A 16,590-nucleotide genomic window follows, 5' to 3' on the forward strand; every position below is an offset into this window, starting at 1 on the left:
GTAAAGAAGTAGATATCCGTTTTTAATAAAATTTTGTAGGGTACCATTAAAAATTTTTTATCAAAAATATACAGTAGTGAAGTAAAAAAATTGTATCTAACGAAATGTATATTATTGAAAAATAAAAACTATTACTTTTTAAACAGGGATCAATTTATGTGTGCGGGGAAATAAAAATGTAGCCGACAATTATAAAAATGTATTGTGTGTGTGTGTGTGTGTGTGTGTTTCACTTTTTTGCTTTTATTTTTTTAATTTTTTTTTTTAGTTAGTACTACTACTCCCAGCATGGAACACACTGTTCCATGATGGGAGTAGTACTACCTGTACTAATAGACAGATCGCCCACTGCGATCTTTCTGTATAATGTATTGATGCGGCGGCCACTCTTCTATGGTCCCCTGCACTGATGTATATTTACACTTATTCATATTTCCCACAGAGCTGTAATTGGCTGGAACCATCTGGCCAATCACAGCTCTCTGTGACAAATAGGAATATGTATATATACGGCCGTGCAGGGGACCATAGGAGAGCGGCCGCTTCTATACATTATACAGGAGGATCACAGCGGCTGTCAGAAGTGATACCCACTGTGATCTTTCCATAACTGCAGGTAATACTACTCCCAACATGGAGTACACTCTGCCTCATGCTGGGAGCTGTAGTACCTGCATTAATAGACAGATCGCAGCGGGTGTCAGAAGTTACACTCGCTGCGATCTGTCTATTAATACAGGTACAACAACTCCCAGCATGGAGCAGAGTGTGCTCCGTTTTGGGAGTAGTAGTGCCTGCTTAAGGACACATCACAGTGGATGTCACTACTGACACCCTCTGTGATCGTCCTGTCTATAGCAGAGATGGAGCGACTCTATACATCGCTCACATCCCTGCTCTGCACTATACTCCGGGCCGACCACTCATTCATTCATCTTTTCCTCAGAGCTGTGATTGGCTGCAACTATCCGGTCAATCACAGCTCTGGGTGGGAAATATGAATTTCTGTTGACATCAGTGGCCGGAGTATAGTGCAGAGAGGCAAGCGCTGTATAGACCCGCTCGCTTCTCTGCTATATTATGGACGATATATGTCTATAGTACAGGTACTATCACTCCCAGCCTTTGGCTGTCTGGGCATGCTGGGAGTTGTAGTTTAGCAACAGCTGGAGTCTCCCTATCTGGGTAGACACTGGCAGAAGGGTCTGTTCCCATTATCCAAAACGGACAATGTGAACAGAGCTTCAGACTTACTAGCCTGGATCTCGTCTGTAGCTCCGCCCCTAATGACGTCATCACTAGGCGGTGGAGCTACATGGACCCGCGGGTACTGGACGGAGGTAAGGGGACTTCTCCATCTATAGATAGCTGTATATAGTGTATACCGCCCAAAGGGTTAACCTACACTGTCCAGCAGTGTAAGTTAACTCTTTCCTTGCCGGGCTGGCTTAGCGCACAGCTCAGCAAGGGGTTAAGTGAGCCAGCAATGTGAATACTGTATACACATTGCAGGCTCACTGTAAGTTCTTGCTGGGCAGTAGGTATGATGTATACCTACGGCTCAGCATCAGCTGATCTCCCGTCTCTGTAGCCTTGAGAACAGCTGATCCCGACAGTCACTTCAGGAGGATCGCAGCCGTTGTCAGGAGGATTGACACCCGCTGTGATCTGTCCCTTACTGCAGGTACTACTGCTACCAACATGGAGTACACTCTGCTGGGAGCTGTAGTATCTGCATTAATAGACAGATCGCAGCGGGTGTCACTCCTCCTTACACCCGCTGTGATGCTCCTGTACAATGTATAGATACGGGTGGCTGCTCTTCTATGGTCCCCTGCACTGCCGTATATATATACACATATTCCTATTTCCCACAGAGTTGTGATTGGCTGGAACCATCTGACCAATCGCAGCTCTCTGCGGGAAATATGAATAGGTGTGTATATATAGGGCAGTGCAGGGGACCATAGAAGAGCGGCTGCCGCATCTATACATTATACAGGAGGATCGTAAGAGACCCCGGCGATCTGTCAATTAGTACAGTTAACTACTACTCCTATCATGGAACAGTGTGTTCCATGCTAGGAGTAGTAGTACTACCTAAAAAAAATTTAAAAAAAAATAAAAGTGAAACACACACTACATTTTTGTCTGCTACATTTTTAGTGCCCAACCCGCGCACATAAATTGATCCCTGTTTAAAAATGTATTAAAATTTTGTTATAAAAAAGATAAATTTCGTTAAATACAATTTTTTCCATCACTTCTGTATCTTTTTTATTATTTTTAATGGTACCCTTCGAAATTTTAATAAAAAAGGTATCTCCAACACTTTTTTGATCGCTAAGGTCCAAAAGAGAATAAAAACCGCCAAAGTCTCGACAAGAGGTAGTTTTTTAAAAAACTGCCAAGGAGCCCAAAAACGCCTAAAGGATTAAAAAAACGCTAAGTGGATTTGGCATTTTGCAGTTTACTATTGACTTGCAGCTAACATCTGGCTGCAGTGTTTTTTCACAAAAAAAGCCATGCAGCAGAATGGGCGTTTTTATTGGCGTTTTTGTAAAAAATAAATAAATAAATAAAAATAAAAAAGTGGAAACCTAGCCTAAGACACACAGGTTTGAAACATGGGGCTAGGTAAGAATGAGTTATCAGTCAGGATTTGGCCCAGGAGTTGATATCCAGAATGCTAGGGCGAATAGCAGAAGTCCTTTAAAAAAATAAAATAAAAAAAATCAACACTATAAATATTAAGACTTAAATTACATTTTTAAAACCTATGAAATGCTTATTTGTTCTTCAGAAATCATAAAAACATTGGACTAAAAGGTCTAAAACCCTGAAGCAGCAAACTATGTGAAAAATAAAATGTGTAATTCTGAAAACTTTTGGCTATAACTGTGTGCCTTCTAGTTTTGATTGCAGTTTAAGACTTTGTTCATATTCAATTTGTTCACCGTTGTGTGTGTGTGTGTGTGTGTGTGTGTGTGTGTGTGTCTCACATTTTCAAGCTTTTTAAAAAAAAAAATGTTTTGCTTTGTTTTATACACTTGTATTAAAGGAAAACTGTAGTGGTATAGAACTATAACTGACATGCCCCCTCCATGTATCTCTATGGGATATATGGAGAAGGATATGTCGGCCGATGCGTAATGCTGGGGATGGACACGCCCCCTTCCTGCGCACTGCTGGGGCCCCGTACAGGAGATCGCTGGGGTCCCAGTGGTCAAACCCCCTGCGATCTAGAACTTATACCCTATCCTTTGGGTAAGGGATACGTTATATACCACTACAGTTTTCCTTTTAAGGAGCATCTGGCAATTATGTGAATCAGGTCTTTACTTGCAATCTTCAAGTATTTTCCCATTGAGTTCAATGTAAATCAAAGGGATGAAAACTGATGGAAAACGGAGAAAACACTTTAAAATGATGCTTCAACATTGCATTTATTCTGATCAGTAAGGCTATCAGGACTTGGTTTGTATAGAAGTACCAATAGTGTATGTGGATAAGTGTCAGTATTCCAGTTTGTGTTAAGTTTTAATAGCTGCTTTTGTCTGTTCAGTCTATCATGTTATCCTCTGGAATTGTTCCATGCATGTGTTGGAGTTTGGACTAAGATAACATACCACACCCATGTTAATATGTAGAAGATGCTTTACTTGCTCATTAAAATAGCCTACAGAAGTGTTTCCAACTTTTTTTTTTTGTCAACTTTGGGCACACCTACACTCCCCCTTTTGCAGTTTTCCACCTTTCAGGTTGTTTGCTCACTGTAGGTAGGAGCGGCCTGTAGGTAGGACCCCACGGCACGTACTCTGCCCCCTTTTGGTAGGTACCTGTACGTAGCACCCCCTGCAAGCTGCCCCCCCAATAGGTAAGACCTCTCTGCAGGTAGCTTGTCCCCAGTGTAAGGCACTTACTTACATAGTTCATACTATAAAAAAAAACTTCATATCGTGGCAGAGGAGCATGTGACCATAGACACCACTCTGCTTTTTTTAAAGCGCTACACACAGGCTCTGTAGAGGTGGCAGGTTGATGTGTATGGTCACACACCTGTCTATGGGATGTCATAAAATGGACAGGGAAGTCAGCTGTCACACAAGAAAATGGGGCAGCAGACTGGAGCTACAGTTTTAGACAGAACAGGGCTGCAGACAGGATGAACTTCATGTAAGAACTATGCTAGCTTGGGCACACCTACAGATGTGTCACACCAGTGAAGAAAAAAAACTGGCCTAGAGCATCAGTCTGTTCACAATATCACCACAGCTTGAAGATGGAAATTTATACTGGTTACTGTGAGTGTTCATGAATCACAGCCAAGGTTGTCGTAGTGCTAGTCAGTGATGTGTTTCTCCACATGTATGGGAGTATCAAGTCACCAGTACTGCATAGTCTTGTATCACAGGATGCCTGGATAAACTCTTTGGATGCCTTTTCTATCTGATGACCTTGGGACCTGCAGAAGTATGGGGGATTTGTAGAATCCGGAATGCAGACTTTCCACACCAGATAATCTGCCTTGTGAATATTACAGGGGAAATTACATTGACCACAACGTTAACTTCATGTAGCAGAATTTTCTAGCTGAATTTTTTATTTGGATTCCACCAGCACTGTGTGAAAAGGCCCTTAGTGTTCACTGGTTTCTACATGGAAACAAAGAGGATTCCAGCTTCTTATCATCATCATCATCATCATCATCAATCTTCATAATCATCATCATTTTTTCTAGTCATATTTTCTGTGTACACAGACATAGATTCTACATAGGGAGTTCAGTGCATACATGGCCTCAAAGGCTGGGTTCACATAACTGAGTCTCCAGCCAGAATTCCTGGCCAGTGGTCAGCGCTAGGACCACACAGACTGCATTGCCATCCCTTTACATGGCAATGCAGTCCGCACACCGACCGTGGTTGCCCTCTGGATTTCCGTCCGGAGATTCCGTGGTGCAAACCTGGTCTTAGTGCACAGAGTTTAATTCTTGTTCATGATGGCAAGCAATTTTTAGCTACAATAGTAAATGCTATAGACACTGTTGGGCGCATTTTTTATTTTTATTTTTTTAATGGAATTCTTTTATTTTGTGATAGCAATTTTTGCAATAGATTTGTAACCACTTGACCTCTAAAGCCGGTTTGCAGGCTTTTCAAGGTTGTTGTCATATTTGATGGGAAATGTTCTCTAAACACAGAATTCTGTCGAAATTCAAGCCCTATTGAGTTAAATGGGATTCTGCCCGCAATTCTGCAAAATTTAAAGGCAATCTTGCAGAATTGGAATCCCATTGAAGTAAATGAGTAGTACATTTCGGCACAATTTTCAGAGGAATTCTGCACAATTCCACTGTGGGAATATGGCTTAAGGCTGTGTCAACATGGCAGAATGTTCAAACAGAATTCCACCTGAAAATAAAACTCGGAAATTCCACAAAATTTACTGCACGTTGAATTGTATTGAATGGAGATTCCGCTGTCCTATTCACATGGCATAACTTCTGCTGCAGAAATTCCTCTTTCTAGATTTAGCAATAACATGAAACATGTCTTGCCATAATAGGAAACATGTCATGCTATTTTTTGCGGAATCCTATTAAACTCTGCGGCTTTAAAGGGGTTCTCCGGCGCTAAGACATCTTATCCCCTATCCATCGCTGGGGACCCCCGTGATCTTCCACACCACACCCTGTTAGCATCAGCCCCCTCCGTAGGCTTGCATTGAGGGGACGGAGCCGTGACGTCACACGGGGGCGGAGCCGTGACGTCACTATGCTCCGTCCCTGTGATCGCTAGTAATCAGACCCAGAGCGAGCATGCTCCGGGGGCTGATGCTAACCGGGTGCCGCGTGCATGATCCCGGGGATCCCCAGTGACGGGACCCCTGCGCTCAGGCATCTTATCCCCTATCCTTTGGATAGGGGATAAGATGTCTTAGCACCGGAGTACCCCTTTAAATTTTGTCCAAATTTTGTGTTTTGAGCACACAGAAATGCTCAAAAAAACTGCAAACATTTGCAGAGTGGAATTTGAGTGGAATAGCAGAATTTCTGCCATGTAAACATGGGTACATGTGTTGTTTGCTGTAAATTTTAAGTTGTGTTCAGTTATTTTACATTTAATTTATACAACATAAAATCCTCAGTGTGAAATCCGCAGCAAACACATTGGGGGTTATTTACCAAGAGTGAAGTGTAGTTTTCTTTGTGGGTTTTGATTCCCGAAAGATATATTTTTACTACTTTTCCCTACATTTTGCACTTTTCCTTTTAGGTTTTTCTTTCTTTTTTTTTTTTACTGATCTGTTGCTTTTTCCCAACTCAAATCCATCACTTTTTATGTGGAAACCTTAGTAAATATGTTGGGATTTTACAAAACTGTCAGACATGCCCTTTTTGTTGGGTCCACAACCCTTTCTCCAGTGGCCATGCCCTTTTCAGTTTTTTTCTTGTGAAATGGAGGGTTTTCGGGGTTTTTTGGGTTAAGAAAAAGTTGGGATCACGTTAGTAAATAACCCCCACTATGTGAGAATGTACCCTTATTTCCTTTCTTTGTTTGAGCAGGGTTTAGCAGTGTGCAATATCCACAATTTTTTTTCCTGTTTAATGTCAATTTTTTTTTTGTTACATTTTTTTTTTTTATCACTTGTTACAAAGAAGTTTTACACATTTTACTTTTTTTTTTTTTTTTTAATTGCTGCCAGAATTATCATCTTCCCAAAGTATAAAAAAATGGATAGCATCCAAACATTTTATTTATTCTGTTTCATGTACTGTCTTGAATTGCAGGAGGCAGTGCCACTGCTATCAAATCTGCTTCTAGTTTCAGAATGATCTTAGACTAATCCTGACTACTCTGGACCCCCCTCCTCACGGTGTCATGTAGCACTGAGATCCTCCGTGTTCCATCGTGGGGTTAAAGTGTCCGACCTCATGAAGACATCTGGCAGAAGCTGTGGGTGTTGGCTGTGGCAGATCCTAGGTTCGTACCAGTCTCTACAAGGGAGCTGTCACGCCTGCTGATTTATCATTCCATAATGTCATGGGATATGGGATGTTGAAATTGTGGCGAGAATGTGAAATACAAAAAAAAACATGAAGTTTATGATTTAGAGTCTGGGGGAGATCTCTGCTGGCCCCTCTGCTCACGACTTGGAGATATTGGGCTTTGAGACCTCTATTATTCGTCTGTGTATATATAATGGATGCGCAACTTGTTAATTTAATATTTGTAATTCAGGTTTAACTACACTTGGTCAGATTTACTATTGTAGTTTCATGGCGAGTAGGCTTTGCTGTAGTCTGTCTTCCAATCACTGGTAGCTTATTCACTACTTTTGCACATAGGCTATAGTAATTTTGGCATTACATGCATGATCTGGTTAGTATTCTGATTGCCTAGATCTTCTTTATAGCAATTTTAAAAGTGGCATATTCTATGATCTGTTTATGCACAACAATCTGGCTCTTCATTTCATACATCTGACTAGAAAGTTGCACAAAGCAACAACAAGTTGGTCTCTTTTTGGCAAATTAAGAAAGAATATAGAGAACCATATACAGGGTAAAAAATTAGCCGACCAGAGTCAGCGTCTGACTCCGGTCGGCTCATTGAAATGCATTACTTACAGGCCGGGTCCAGCTGCAATACGGGAGTGTCCGGTTTTCACTCCCCCCAACCAGATCCAGCAACCGTACACTACAAACGTAGTTAAGCCTAAATTACCCTTTAAAGTATAAGCTTATGTTCATACATAGTATTTTGGCCAGTAATTTTAGCCAAAAAATGCAGTGAACCCAAAACTAAGAAAATGGTGCAAATCTTACCATTATAGTTTTTCTTACTTCTGGTTTAAGCTATAAATACTGACCAAAATGATTCATAAGCTTGGTTTCACATAGGCTATTATGGTCAAATTTTGTATTTGTATTACAGATGCAATTCCCATCCAGACTGTGTGATAACCTTTTAGTTTAGGTTGTCAGAAATGCAGTGTGTGGAATATGTGCACAGAAAACACCTGTGGACATTACACGCACTTGCCTGATCAGGCGGGCACTAGAACCGCTCGGAAATGTGCCATCTCATAGACTGCAGTGCATTTCCTTGCGGACATTGCAGAAAGAATAGACTTTTCTATGCTTTGTGCGGATGCCAGTATTAGACTGTCTGTGGCAGAAACATCTGGCACTTTGCTGCAGCGGAATATTCAGTGCGAACATTGTGCAGAAAATCCACCTTGTGAACATGCCATAATTTAGACCTAAAAATGTCACTGTATAATGCCGGAGTATAAACCAGCCTAACAGTTGCTTCAGGTGAATTTTTAGATCAGCTGTCATGTTATAACTATTTCTGGCCATTACATGACTTGCATGCTGCATTTCTCACTAGTTTTCCTCTCTCCATGATCCATTTTCCATAGTTGATTTTCTTTAAACGTCATTCCAGAGAGGAAGAAGGCTGGCAACTATGATGTCTTTTATAAACCGTACACTGAGGAAAATAGGAGTTAACACATCCCTATTTCTCTGTAGAAAACTCTTAAAAGCATGGAGGACATTACACAGCAGTACTGAGTAGTATTGCTGTAAAGCCAACACTGCCAGGAGCAGAATCGGAGTCAGTGGGGAAGATTTATCAAAACTGGTGCAGAGGAAAAGTTCACCAGTGGCCCACAGCAACCATTTAGTATGTTTCTTTCATTTTTGAGAGGCCCTTTTAAAAATGAAATAAGCAATCTGGTTGCTATGGGCAACTGATCAACATTTCCTCTGAACAAGTTTTGTGTGTCTATATGCATTTTTCTCTACACCTGCTTCCTGTGACAACTCCACTCTCTATAGACTTCTATAGGCAACACCAGTTGGGTTCACATGTAGTAGTTTTTTTTCATAATGGAAAAATTTGCACCTTTCTGTCAGTTCCACTCCTGGTTTGGGCTAAAATACTGACCAATATAAGCTGACAAATGATGACGAAATACTGAAAAAATGTGTAAAACCAACTTACCATCAAAATCGGCATTTTCAATCTGGAGGAGGAGGGGAGTCTGAGGCCATGTTCACACGTTGGAATTTCCGTGCCTGCAGAGTAATTTTGGATTTAACTGGATTGTGCTGCGCTCTGCACACAGCAGAATTTCCCTGCCAGATGTTTCTGGCACAGAAATTCCAAATTCAGTGGGGGAGATTCTCAAAAACTACTGTAATTTCTGTTCCAGCGATATTCACCCTTTTTTTTTTTTTTTTTTTCTCCTCACATTTTCAAAGGTCTTTTGTGCTTCTATGAAAACTTGCGAAAACTCATTTTCGCGCCAAAATATATTTTTTGTTGCAGCCATATTGGATTTTTTTGCGTCAAAAGTGCAGAGTTTGGCGCCAAAATCGTCAATGTTGGCCCCAAAATGTAAGATTTTTGCGCCAAATTTTACATCCCAGAAAATTCTGGCAGAAACATCTCACGAAATATTCCATGGTTACTAGTGCCCAGACAAGCGATAACTGTATAAATAAAACATTTCTGAGCTTAAATGTGAGTGCAGGTGCAAGGACCAAGAATAAAAAAATATAAATAAATTTTTCAAAAATTTTTTTTTTTTAACCCTTTAAGGACTCATGACGTACCGCTACGTCATGAGTCCGCTCCCGATCTATAACGCGGTATAGCGGTCATAGCAGGTCGGGCCGGCCTCTAACAACAGCCGGGACCCGTGGCTAATAGCGCGCGGCACTGATCGCAGTGCAGCGCGCTATTAACCCTTCAGACGCGGCAATCAAAGTTGATCGCCACATCTAAAAACGAAAGTAAACCGTTCCCGGCAGCTCAGATTTTATCGCGATATTCCGATCAGCTGGGATGCAGGCGGAGGTCTCCTTACCTCTCTCTGCGGCGTCCGATTGTCGATTGATTGCTCCAAGCCTGAGCTACAAGCTTGAGCAATCGACCGCCTATCTGACTGATCCCTGCAAAGCTATGGCTTTGCAGGGATCAGCATAGGAGATCAGTGTGTGCAGTGTTATAGGTCCCTATGGGAGCTATAACACTGCAAAAAAAAGTGAAAAAAAAAAGTTAACAAAGGTCATTTAACCCCTTCCCTATTAAAAGTTTGAATCACCCCCCTTTTCCCATAAAAAAAAAAGTGTAAGTAGAAATAAAAATAAACATGTGGTATCGCCGCGTGAGAAAATGTCCAAACTATAAAAATATGTCATTAATTAAATTTCACGGTCAATGGCGTGTGCGCAAAAAAATTCCAAAGTCCAAAATAGTGTATTCTTGGTCACTTTTTATATCATGAAAAAATTAATAAAAAGCGATCAAAAAGTCCGATCAATACAAAAATGGTACCGATAAAAACTTCAGAACAAGGCGCAAAAAATCAGTTCTCATGCCGGCCCGTACGTTGAAAAAAAAAAAAAGTAATAGGGGTTAGAAGATGAGAATTTTTAACATATAAATTTTCCTGCATGTAATTATGATTTTTTTACGAAGTACGACAAAATCAAACCTATATAAGTAGGGTATCATTTTAACCGTATGGACCTACAGAATAAAGATAAGGTGTTATTTTTACCGAAAAATGCACTGCGTAGAAACAGAAGCCCCCAAAAGTTACAAAATGAAAAAAATTTTCTTCAATTTTGTCGCACAATGATTTTCTTTTCCATTCGCCGTGGATTTTTTGGTAAAATGACTAATGTCACTGCAAAGTAGAATTGGTGGCGCAAAAAATAAGCCACAATATGGATTTTTAGGTGCAAAATTGAAAGCGTAATGATTTTTGGAAGGTGATGAGGAAAAAATGAAAATGCAAAAACGGAAAAACTGAGTCCTTAAGGGGTTAATATTTACTTACCCCCTTAAGGACGCAGGGTTTTTCAGTGTTTGCACTTCCGTTTTTTCCTCCTTTTAAAAAATCATAACCCTTTCAATTTTGCACCTAAAAATCCATATGATGGCTTAATTTTTGCGCCTCCAATTCTACTTTTGTAATATCAGTCATTTTACCCAAAAATCTATGGCGAAAAAAAAAACCATTGTGTGAAAAAATTGAAGAAAAAACATAATTTTGTAACTTTGGGGGCTTACGTTTCTACGCAGTACATTTGTCGGTAAAAATTACACCTTCTCTTTATTCTGTAGGTCCATACAATTAAAATGATACCCTACTTATATAGGTTTGATTTAGCCTTTCTTCTGGGGAAAAAAAAAATCATAACTACATGCACGAAAATTAATAATTCATATTAATTAAATATTAATAATAAAATAGTCATCTTCTGACCCCTATAACTTTTTTTTATTTTTACATGTACAGGCGGTATGAGGGCTAATTTTTTGCGTCGTGATCTGAAGTTTTTAGCGGTACCATTTTACCATTGTATTGATCAGACTTTTTGAACGCTTTTTATTCATTTTTTCATGATGTAAAAAGTGACCAAAAATATGCATTTTGGAATTTTATTTACGTGTACGCCATTGACCGTGCGGTTTAATTAATGATATACTTTTATAGTTCGGACATTTATGCACGCGGCGATACCACATATGGTTTTTTTTTATTATGGTTACATATTTTTATATGGAATTTGGGAAAAGGGGGTGATTTTAGTGTGTGTTTTTTTTTATTAATTTTTTTATTTATTTATTTTTTACCTTTTTTTTAATTCAACTTTTTTTTTTTTTTTTTTTTCTTCTTACACTTTTAGTCCCCTTAGAGGACTTTAGGGAATCATTAGATTCCTCATACATATAAATGTGGTTTCATAGAACCACGTTGATCTGTGTGCTCTACACTCGATTAATATCATTCTCAGCGCAGCAGCCGGCATAGGATGAGAGGTAAGCCCTCCAGCTACCTCAGCGGTGTATGGCCAAAGCCACCCCACCCCCACCCCCGCATGATCGTGCTGCGTGGGGGGGGGCAGCCACCCCACTGGACCACCAGGGAGCATTTAAATGTCCCTTTTAAATGCTGCTTTGAAGAAGCAGTATTCAGAGGCAGGGGAGAGCGGTGATGGCTAGCGGTCTCCCCTGCCTCTGCACTAGGTGACACACATTCCTACATCCTGTTCTCAGCTTCTGTCCCGATCTGCTCTCATAGCGAGGATACAGTTTGCCTTATCCTGCTGTGAGAGCGTGCATATCTGGGTGTAGTGAAATGTGTCCAGGGAGCTGGTACCAAATACTGAGCTGATTGAGGCTGCAACCCCCCCCCCCCCCAACAACCAATAGTATGGGGCGTGTGTGCGCGTCTTTTATCAGCTGCTTGGACACCTTTCTCTACAGGGAACAGTTTTCTTCACTACACCGGCTTATCTAAGTGAGTTTGCAGACATTAAACACCATTTGGGATTTCCTATATTCACTTAGGCACAATTCTAGGACAGGTTTTTTTTTTGTTTTGTTCCCTGCTAAATGTTTATCAGTACTCCTGCTTAAAAGATAAACAGTTCCACTAGCCATGTATCTGGTTGTTGTTTATCAGTTATGTAAGTGTAGGTGAAATAGCTGTGGTCCTGTATGGATTTACCACTATCATTCATGTGGCATGAGTCATAACTGACAGCCATGTCCACTTATTAAATCAGTCTGATTGTTCTTCCTCTCCTGCTCCAGCTCCAACCAATGCTTTTCTCTGGCTGCTCAATAGTGTTTTGCTCGCTTACTAAGGTAACCATAGTTAAAGATGTCAGGCCTGGTGACCTATTTAAAGGGGTGTTTTTATGCATTGTCTTGCCTGCTGATTGTGGTTCTTTCCCTGTACTGACCCCCTTCATTCCTTGTGATTTTGTTCCTTGTTTGACTCCTAGTTGAGCCTCATTGGCCTGTTAGATCTAGACTACGGTCTTGGCACTTTACTCCATTCCTGACTCTTTACTAGTCTACCAGTACTTCTACCATTAGTATTATTTAGACCACCACCTAGGGATCCTCTTGCAGCAAAGTTAATATCATGTTTTGAGGTTTAAAGGTGATGACTAGAGCATAATTTAGCCTCTGCACCCCAGTTCAGCCAATACCAAAGGTATTAGGACAAACGAGAATACTCATTTCCAGTACATGACCATAATATATGCCTAAACAAAAACTTTTAGGGGTACCCCCCCCCCAAAAGGGGTTAACCCTAAAACTAGAAATCCCCCCCCCCTAATTGTATTTAAATTCCCAATGCTTTATTTCGATCTTTTAAAATATAATGTGGAAACAAAAAACTGTAAGTGCTGATTAAAAACACAGCCAATGCTCAGTGACGTCACTGTGAAAGTCCTGTGAATTACTGAGTAGTTCTATAATAATAAGCTATTTGCTGTGGACATTCACTAATGTATTGCTGCTGGCATATATGGCTGCTTATTTAAAAGGTGAAGCTAGCCATCCGCCCCCCCGACGTTTTGTCAGGCCACGCTGACTTTCTCAAGGGAGTCCGGCTAATGGCCGCAGTGCCGGGATGTTCTCCTTTTCTGTGTTTGGATATGACGTACATCCTGAGCGCATCACTGGCGCATCAGTTTTAGCCTATCACGATCTGACACGTATGTGTCTTGTTCTGCATTGGTCAGAGTAGGTACTATGTATCGGAGGTCACGTAATGACATCAGCAAAACGTCTCCAGTGTGCGGTGCATGCGTAAATACCCTGTAGTCTATTACCTCCGTATTACTGTGTATACATCGCGCATGCGCGAGGGCCAGTGCCGGATGTCTGAGCAGACTCGGAACTGGTAAATTGCGTGTGCGGCAAATGCGCGGACTCTGAACCAGTTCAACAATCTCAAGGTTACACGTCCATCGCCAGAGATCTAGATTTGTCTTTGTACATAGTGCGCAATGTTAGCAAGAGGTTTGCAACCCATGGTACTGTAGCTATTATCCCTGGGCGTGGACGGAAGAGAAGAAAAATTTATGAAAGGTGTCAATCCAGGATAGTCCGGATGGTGGATAAGCAGCCCCAAACCGGTTCCAAAGATAGTTCTCGCTGACACTGATGCTTCCTGAGCCTGCAGGACAGCTTGAATATCTGTCGACATTTAAATGAAGCGCTATGGCAGGAGACCCAGGAGGACCCCACTGCTGACACAGAGACATAAGGCAAGACTACATTTTGCTAAAATGAACTTGAGTAAGTCAAAATCCTTCTGGGAAAACGTCTTGTGGACAGATGAGACCAAGATAGTGTTTTTTTTTTTTTTTTTGTAAAGCACAGCATATTACTGTTTACCGAAAACAGAATGAGTCCTACAAAGAAAAGAACACAGTATCTACAGTGAAATATGGTGGAGGGTCAATGATGGTTTGGGGTTGTTTTGCTGCCTCTGGCACTGGATGCCTTGAATGTGTGCAAGGCATCATGAAATCTGAGGATTACCAAAGGATTTTGGGTCGCACTGTACAGCCCACTGTCAGAAAGCTGGGTTTGCGTCCGAGATCTTGGGTCTTCTAGCAGGACAATGACCCCAAACATAAGTCAAAAAGAACCCCGAAACGGATGGCAACAAAGCGCTGGAGAGTTCTGAAGTGACCAGGAATGAGTCCAGATCTAAATCCCATTGAACACCTGTGGAGAATTGCTTTTGGGGAAAAGGCGCCTTCCAATAAGAGACCTTGAGCAGTTTTCAAAGGAAGTGTGGTCCAACATACTGGCTGAGAGGTGCAAGAAGCTTATTGATGGTTATAGGAAGTGACTGATTTCAGTTATATTTTCAAAAGGGTGTGCAACCAAATATTAAATTAAGGGTGCCAATAATTTTCTCCAGACCATTTTTGGAGTTTGGTGTGACATTATGTCAAATTTGATTTTTTTCCCCTACCTTTTTTGGTTTAGTTCCAATACACACTAAGGTAATAAACATGTGTATAGCAAAACATGTGTTACTGCAATCCTTTTCTGTGAGAAATTCTTCATTTTCTTGAAAAATTTCATGGGTGCCAACATTTACGGCCATGACTGTACATTTATAGCCATCCTGTTTAATATGGCTTATTACAGCTATTTGGCTATAGCCTAAGGCTCCATATACAGTGCCTAGCAAAAGTATTCACCCCCTTGACTTTTTTATTTCAGATTTTGGTACATTACAGCCTTAAGTTCAATGTTTTGTTAATCTTAATTTTATGTGATGGATCAGAACACAATAGTCTGAAGGGAAATGAGAAAAATATATAAATAAAACTATTGTTCAGAAAATTGGCATGTGCGTATGTATTTACCCCCTTTCTTAGGAAGCCCATAAAAAGCTCTGGTGCAAACAATTACATTCAGAAGTCACCTAATTAGTTAAATGATATCCACCTGTGTGCAATCTAAGTGTCACATGATCTGTCATTACATATACACACCTTTTTTGGAAGGCCCTAAAGGCTGCAACACCTAAGCAAGAGGCATCAGTAACCAAACACTGCCATGAAGACCAAGGAACTCTCCAAACAAGTAAGGGACAATGTTGTTGAGAAGAAGTCAGGGTTAGGGTATTTAAAAAAAAAAAAAAAAATATATATATATATATATATATATATACAAATCTTTGACAATCCCCAGGTGCGAGTACCATCAAATCTGTCATAACCACATGGCAAGAACATGACACAACATCTCTTGGCAGGTTTGCTGGCCATCCACCAAATCTCATGGACCTGGCAAGGAGGGCATTAATCAGAGAGGCAGCATAGAGACCTAAGGTAACCCTGGAGGAGCTGCAGAGTTCCACAGACTGGAGTATCTGTACATAGGACGACAATAAGCCGTACGCTCCATATAGTTGGGCTTTATGGCAGAGTGGCCAGAAGAAAGCCATTATTTTCAGCTAAAAACAATAAGGCACGTTTTGAGTTTGCAAAAAGGCATGTGGAAGACTCCCAAAATGTATGGAGGAAGGTGCTGATGAGACTAAAATGGAACTTTTCGGCCATCAAAAAAACAACTGTCTGGCGCACACCCAACACATCACATCAACCAAAGAGCACCATCCCCACAGTGAAACATGGTGGTGGCAGCATCATGCTGTGGGGATGTTATTCAGCAGCCTGGACTGGGAAACTGGTCAGAGTTGAGGGAAAGATGGATGGTTCTGGGGGCGTGGCTTGTGCAGCGGTCTGAGCGGTCACATGTAGCGGTAGCTCCCGCACCGAACCTGGGATATCTTTCTCCTGTCTAGTATCCTGACTCCCGAGACACCACCTGGACGCACCGGAACCATGGGGCTCACTAATAAGGCTGACCAGAACCGGAACAAAGATAAATCTGCAGTGGAAAAGCTGCATTAGTTTGCACGGGGCCCTGTCCAAGATGGCACCGGCAGCGCGGCCTGCACGTCCCCGGAGCCGGAGGATGTGGAGGACGATTCTCCTGAGTCCGGAAGCCCCGGAGACTCCGGCTCGGATCTCACCTTGAAGCAGGTGACAGAACAGCTACTCCAAGCGATCTCGTCTTGCCAGACGACGCTCACAGGGAAGCTGGAGGAGGTGAAGGTGGACGTGGGCCTGCTGCGTCAGGACCTGCAGAATGTACGAGGCCGGTTGGTGCAGGTCGAGGACCGTGTCTCTACTCTGGAGGATACGGTATCTCCGATACCGAATACTATCTC

At 41.4% G+C, this 16,590-nt stretch overlaps 1 protein-coding gene across 10 annotated transcripts in view; it reads left to right on the forward strand.

Annotated features, from left to right (window-relative positions):
* BNC1 (basonuclin 1) overlaps positions 1-16,590 on the forward strand; it is a 212,186-nt gene that overhangs the window by 73,773 nt on the left and 121,823 nt on the right. The gene's annotated exons all lie outside the window — the stretch shown is intronic.

This window comes from Hyla sarda, chromosome 4, assembly GCF_029499605.1.
Source record: "Hyla sarda isolate aHylSar1 chromosome 4, aHylSar1.hap1, whole genome shotgun sequence".
In the NCBI taxonomy this organism is placed as follows: domain Eukaryota; kingdom Metazoa; phylum Chordata; class Amphibia; order Anura; family Hylidae; genus Hyla; species Hyla sarda.